Source organism: Pteropus alecto, unplaced genomic scaffold, assembly GCF_000325575.1.
Source record: "Pteropus alecto unplaced genomic scaffold, ASM32557v1 scaffold152, whole genome shotgun sequence".
NCBI lineage: Eukaryota > Metazoa > Chordata > Mammalia > Chiroptera > Pteropodidae > Pteropus > Pteropus alecto.
The window spans coordinates 8429014-8436757 of record NW_006432227.1 but is presented as its reverse complement, the minus strand read 5'-3'; the positions used below and the strand labels follow the sequence as shown (position 1 = coordinate 8436757).

The window sequence follows — 7744 nt, the reverse complement described above, 5'->3', positions numbered from 1 at the left end:
AACTTTGCCTTGAAGAATTTAAATGTTTTTTATTATAATGTTTAATGGGATATGAATGACCTATGGAGAATCCAGTGATAATAAATATTATTTAAATATCTATTTTCTTGATTGCTGCTATTTTATTTGCTTTGTTAATACTTAATATATGATGTAGTTAAAAATTAAATAAAATTCAAAATTTTATATAATTTTACTGCTATTTGTCAGTGTAGAAGTTGATTTCTTTAATTTTGCTGACTTACTCTTTATCATTTATATGTTTTGAATAATCTGTAAAATTGTATAACTATTTATAACTATAATTAAGGTGGATTTTGTCAAATTGTAGTTATGCAATGTACAAGAGGAAAGGATTAGAGTAGATAGAATAGAAATGTTGGCAAAGAATTATTGTATTGATATTTGACATTTTACAATTTACAAAGGAGGTTTGGGCAGGAAAAGACAAAAATAGACTTAATCTTATAATATTTATGACTATAAAAATAAAATCAGAGTTACTAAGTGAAATTCTTCCCAGTTAGCTATCTGTACATAACAGTATAAAGTAATAGAAATTATTTATCAATCGAATAAGATTTTAAAATCCTATATGCTAATTTGCCTATATAACCTTTTGAATTCAAATTAGCAAAATCATTTTTTGAATCCTGCAATTAAAGAATAAATGATATTATTATTATGGCTGAGTTTTCTTCTTACTCCAACTCTAATGATTATATAGTATGTCTTTCCCTCACCTAAGATCCAGGATTGGCCAAAGATACTATAAAAGGTGAGAGATAACTTTTGGTGTCACAGTTTAAAGCAAATGTGGTTATAGGAGCACCTTTCACAAAAAATTTGCTAAGAGGAAATCAATCTTGAATATGTAAAAGTACTGATTGTGTTAGTGTTACTTGGTCATAGGGAATTATTTATTATATCTTTCCTTTTTCTGTTCACCATTGATTTACTACTATTTCAAAATGTGAACCTGGATGGACTAAATTGACTGGTATTACTAAGCATTGAAGAAAAAAAAAGAAAATTAAGGTGGGAGAATGGGGGATACTAAAGAATTGAAAATATTTGAGGACCATTAAGGGAAGAAATAGATAGAGTTCAAAGAGAATAAGATTTCTTAGTAATAAGAGGAAAAGTTGTCCTCTGAAAAGAAGAAACTGGTATGAAAATTCCTATGCATTTAGGACTAAGTAGATGGGCCAATCCAATATGCTCATTCTAATTTGAAGATTTATGTATTACAAAATGTAATTCAAACCAATGAAAATAACTCTTTTGTACATTTTTTCTAGATTATGGCTATGTGGAATTAGGTAAGAGTAATTGCCAGTAATTGTATTGTCTCTTCTCCTTGTATCATAACCCAAGAGTGGTTATCATGAAGTTAACTTCTCCATTAGCCAACATAAAATTCCTCAGGGATGTTTCTTCTAACATTCAAGCTAGTGGAAGAATTTAATTCTACCTAAAGAGACTGAAGGGCATTAGGCAATAGAGACAGATTTAATGGACTTTAAGTATACATTCTATTATTCAATTGGTATGCGGTTTTGTTATATTCTGAGGGATTGACTTCTCTTTTCCTCTTCTTCTTAAATTTAGTTATGGTCAAAGCAAACCTATTTATAACTCTAAATCACTGATTTCTGCCTAAACTCTATAGAGCAGCTACATTACATTTTAAATCTGACCTCTCATCAAGAATCTTACTCCAATTTGATAGTCACATAATACATAGTTATTTCACTTACCATGTGCGTAGGAACATAACCACTCATCGGTAGAAACAAATAGAATTAATTATGCTATTCCCATGAAATGTCTACTTTAAAAAATACATAGAAACAATAAATGCATGTTTTATTGACATAATCTTAAACTTGCATTTAACAGCAAACTTAAAAATAGCATTATCAATAAGCTTGGCCTATTTTTTATACTTGCTATCAATCTTTCACACTACAATTGATTAAAGAAACACCTTAATAGATGAAAAGTCTCCCCTTGAACTGAATTCATCTTCTTTACAGTTTGTACTAAGAAGCCACATTTAATCTCAATAAACACCTATGAGGAAATCCCTGGAGATAAATCTTTGAGCTGTATCCATTGTATTAGCATATAAAAATAACTTTAAATAAATACTCCTGAGTATGGGGTTCATAGGTATGTAGATCCCACTATAGGTAAGACACCAAGAAGAAAAATAACTCTGGTACTTAAGATCTGAATGACAAAATAATTAAAAAGTCTGTCTCAACAAACCAATGCCAAATAACTATCAACAAACAAATCAAAATCAGTATATAAAAATGAAAAGAAAAATTTCATATTAGATATTAAAATAAGAGCTATATAGTTCTAACACAGAAATACTTAATTACTTTTCAATTATATACTGAAACTTGGTCATTTCTACAGAAATAACCTGTTCAACTCTTAAGGTCAGAGTGTGGAGGCTATATTCTGATAGCTACTACCAAGAGAGTGGCATAGTACCTATCTGAGCTTTAGTCTATAACTCAAAGACTAAGCCTGAAATTGAATCAACGTGAGTAATATGTGATTTCAGATAGTTTTCACGAAACTTTCAACTACTGGTTGTTCTAGTGATTTGCGAAATTATGACTTGCTTTAAAAATATCAGCCTCCTTTTTACATAAAATGTTCCACCTGAACATGGCAATGTAACTTGCAAATATGATGTGACAAAACGTATTTGATTTGTCCCTATTGCTTGCCAATTAATATTTGATCAAATTTGATTTGTATCTTAGAAAAGAAGGCAACCCATGAACTGAATGATGAAAATGAAAAAGATGGCCCACATGAAAGTGACATTAGAATAAAGAACTAAGGCCTGAGATCTAACAATCAAAGTTTTTTATAGCAGTACCCAACACCCAGGATCAATTTTTATTTTGGTTATCCACTGACATGTAACAAACTTATGCAAAATTTAGTCACTTGTAAAAGGGGTCAGAAACTAGACTGAAGGTCAGATCTGGTGCAGCACCTGTTTTGGTACATCTGTGAGACAAGAGATATTTATATTGTTAAGTGGTTAAACAGAATATTTTTTTATATGTGAAAATTATGTGAAATTCAATTTCCTGTTTCCATAATAAGTTTTATTAAAACACAGCCATGTTCATTAATTTACATATTGTCCTTGGCTGTTTGTGCATTATAGGGCAGAAATAAGCAATGGGGACAGAGATCATATGACACACAAAGCCTAAAATATTTACTATCTGACCTTCATAGAATAGTTTGCAAATCTCTGGTTTAAAAGAAGGTTGATTTATTAATTTTTGTGGTTCTGTGGGTTGATGGGGCTGTGTCATGTGGTAGTAGAGATCATCTACATTTTTACACTCAGCTAGATGCTTGGTTGATGCTGGAACATCCATACATGATGATTTCTCTATGTTTTCTTTCATAACTCAGATGTATTTCCTAAGCCTTTTTACAGCTTAGAGGTTGATTTCTAAATGGTAACGTTCATAGAGAACATGCCTCAGTGTGCAAGTGTTTATCATATATCTGCCTGCCTATACTTGCAAATTTCCCATCGACCGAAGCAGGAAAAATTGCCAAGCCCAGAGTTAATGTTTCACATGACTACACAAGGACTGAATATTAGGAGGTATGGTATTGGGACAAGCAATATTAGCTTAGAGTTTCCTGTAATATTTAATTGCAATTTATTTGTGATTTAATTACCCTTTTTTTTAAATAAATTGTAAGAATACTCAATTTATATTCAGTTTTTTAAAATTCAACTTCAGGCTTCCATCAGAGTTTGATTCAATGTTAAATTGTCTCTACTGTCTCTCACTTGTCTTATTTCCTTCTGTGTTTTGTGATTTTTAACTGTAAAATGATTTTCTTCGGAACTTTGTCCATATTTTGAGCATGCAGAGTCCCTTCAGAATTATTTTCTATTTACTTTAGATGCATTTTTAACAAGCCAGATCAACTGAATTCAGAATGAAATAGTATTAAAGCTAGTTTATTATTATTAATTCTTGTGGATTTTTTTTTTTTTTTATCTAGCTCTTCATTTTGAGGCAGATAACTTTTCTTGATCTAGCATGGGGTGAGAGAAAGTGTCCTTAGAGTTAGCACACTCTTACACTGAAGTGATAGCCAATTGAAGTCCCAATGTGTCTAGAAGTTCCACTAGAAGGCTTACCACCTTGAACCAGTCCCACAAATAGATTTAAAAAAAAAAAAACGGAGCTCAGTTTCCTTAGGTTTCATTTTGTAATACCCTCAGGGCAAGAAGCTGGTTCCAATAAAATACCATTTTCTTACTTTCCTAGTTTTTGGTCTCAGGATTTCTTGCTTTCTTGCCAGCTCATTGATGTACACAAAGTTGGTTTCCTCTTTTGATTCTACAGAGCTTTTTAGTATATATTCCAGTCTTATGCTATAAAAAGAGGGTAAGATTACTTCTTTTAAAAATGATTCCAAACTAAATTTTATTAGAAAAAAAATTTAAAAATATAAAAGTAATAACTTCTGTAGAGTCTTTACTTAGAGTCAATCATTATGAAGATCTTATAACATTGCTTCATCCAGTCACTCATTTGTTTTGAGGCATTTTGAAGAAAATCCTTAACTTTATGTCACTTTATCCCATACATTTCTATAAGCATCTTGAAAAAATATGTAGCTTTCTCTGCATCACCACAATGCCTGTACTATACTTAATAATGTTTGAATTAACTACCACATATCATATATTGTTTAAATTTCTCCCATTATCTCAAAAGTGACTTTTCGTAGCTCCTTCCAATCAGAATCAATGTTCACATTTGCATCTATTATAGCTCTTACATTTCTTTAAATCTAGAACTGTCTTCATCCTGCTTTTTTATTTCCTTTGTTATGTTGAAGATAGAGTATTTTTTCCCACGGAAGATTTAACATTTTTGTTCATGCACTTTTTAAGCAACTTCAATCCTGCTTTTGTCTTTCTCCACATCTGTTCATGTAGAGATCACCATGGGCCACATTTTGCTAAACCAGCTGACATCTCTCCATTCCCATCTTTTGACCTCTCAGCAGCAAATGGACAATTATGTGGAGATTGATCAGCAGTTGCCCCAGGAGAGGAAGCTAATACTGAGTAAAAAGTGTAAAGTGATTCTGAAGGCCAAAAGATATAAAGTAGAAAACAACAACTAATGTTTTCTCAGCTAAATACATTGCTGTGCAAACATATAACATCCCATGAAATACATTTAAATGCATATTTTTTATAACTCTGATCTTTGAAAATTATTGTTTTCATATAAGCTTTGTGTGAAATATACCAAATTACCTAAATGTGAAACATTGATATTGGTTAATTTATCTGTACTATTTAAAAAGGCTTATGTGTGCAATACTTAGCACTGAGGAGAGAAATCATCATTTATTGAAAAGTACTAATTGACATGTATTGATCAATTATTCAACAATGTAATAATTATTTTTTCATACAGATTTCAAAATATTAATAGATAGACAGGTGGTTATACAGATATTGAGTGGAGGCGATGACATTTAAACCCTGGCAGGAATGAAGAAGGCATGTCTTTATTACTTTTTGAGGACTGGTTTCTTTACCTTACAGAGACAGTTTAATTAGAAATAATATCAATAATCCTTTGCAAAATAGAAAAGATTGTTTTTTGTTTAAAAAAGTTAATTTCCAAAATATTTTTTCTAATTTATCCAGTATTTCTTAAATGGTTACTAAAATTAAGTGTTTTTCATCTTCTGGTATCAATTCTGCATTCCAGCAGATAAAATAAACTAGTTAGATTTGAGTAAATTAGCCTGGGAGCAAAATCATTCTTAGAGTGTAGAGATCATGCATAAGAACTTTTATTTAGATATGATTCTTAAGTAACACTAAATGTAACTATAACACAAAGATATGAGTCCAAATCTTTAACTATTTTCATTTAAAAGCTTTATTCCTAATTGAAGCTAAAAGGTACCAAAACTTTGTTCTTCACATACTGTCTTATTTTGTTGTTGAATTTATCAACACAAACTTCATTTGTTCCACTCTTTCATATGCAGATGCCTTTCTTTCTCCTTTCTTTTCCAATGAGTGGATAAAAGAAAATTCAACAATAAATTTGTTCGTAATTTACCTGCCTTTTTATCTTTTGAACTTCATTTCTGATTTGAGGAATAGGGGTTTTGACACATAATTTAAATCATACTAGCTAGCTTGTGTGTGTGTGTGTGTGTGAGAGAGAGAGAGAGACAGACAGACAGACAGACAGAAAGTAATTAATTGTTGAATTTTTGACATCCCCATCCCCATCCAGAAATAGAGGGAAATCTATAAAGGACACCGGATTAACAAAGGTACCACTTAGAACGAGACAAAGCCCCGTAAGAGTTACTTTAGAAAAGATAAATCCCTTTTAAGATAAGTTTTTCAGAAAAAAAAAACAAAAAAAAAAACCTGCAATTGAGTGGCATAACCATTTTGAGGAAACAAGCATAGCATCTCCTATATTATAAATTAATTGAAAATCAACCTTAAAATAGAAAATTCTTGATGAGTTACTTCATATTAGGGCAAGGAAAAAAACAATAAAATATAACACTCTAATCATGTAACATGCTTAATGTTTTTATTGTCATAATCTACTTATATTTATAGTATTTTTATGCTGAGTTGCTCATTGCTTTCATTTTCTTATATCCCTAAATTATAATCTAAACTACAAAAAATATTATAGTTTATCTATAGGATTATGATAAAAATAGAATCTAACAACAAATGAAATGTTATTTTAAGAATTAGAATCAATGTTATCGTAAAGCTTAGTTTTAAAAAATAAGATGTTTTAGAAAATAGCAAAACTCTGTAAATTTTTATATCCAAATTTTAAAATATTTTTTCAGTCATTTGATATTTAAATGTTTTTAAATGATTTTAATGTTTTTTAATACAAAAAGTATTCTGTAATTGCCTTTAAAATGATTATATAAGTATAATTTTAAGAGATGAGATGGAACCATAGCTTTTTTTACGATCTTGAATAATGATCTTTTGTGTATTTGTTGTAATTATGAAATACTCATATAAGGACAAAAATCTCTTTTTAACAATACCCATTGTAATTCACATTATTTATTAGAAAATCATTGTTATAATAAGTATATTTCAAGAACACACACTTCCAGTCAAAAACATCTACATGTCTATGGCCATGCCACCCTGAAAAAGCCTGATCCCATCTGATCTCGGAAGCTATGCAGGTTCAGGCCTGGTTAGTACTTGGATGGGAGACCACCTAGGAAGACCAGGTGCTATAGGCATAAAAAATAAAAAATTAGGGATTGCAAGCTGACAAGTTCCCTGCAATCTGTGAGGTCAACCAAGGGCTGCATCACCTAAAAAAAAAAAAAAATCTGCACATCTTTTAATGATGGAGGCCACTCTGCATTTCTCCACTGAGTTTATATACAAAAGACATCCTCTGTCCTCACAAGGCAAGAGGATGTTATCACAATATTTTATTGCATCTTAGATTCACAAATCCCAGTATCTTCTCATGGTTTTTAATCTGGGATTTTCAATGATTGGGATGACTAGTATAGGTCAAGAGGACAGAAGTTGGCATCTTTAGAGCCAATTTTACTTAAAGGTTTAAGGAAAAATACTGAGAGTTTCTGTTCTGTCTAAAATTTAAAATAAATGAATAAATGAGTAATA

The 7744-nt window shown here is 30.5% G+C and overlaps 1 pseudogene; it reads left to right on the top strand.

Annotated features, from left to right (window-relative positions):
• The first annotated feature begins 7228 nt into the window (after positions 1–7228).
• Positions 7229–7347, top strand: LOC112475912 (annotated as a pseudogene).
• Positions 7348–7744: the final 397 nt, after the last annotated feature.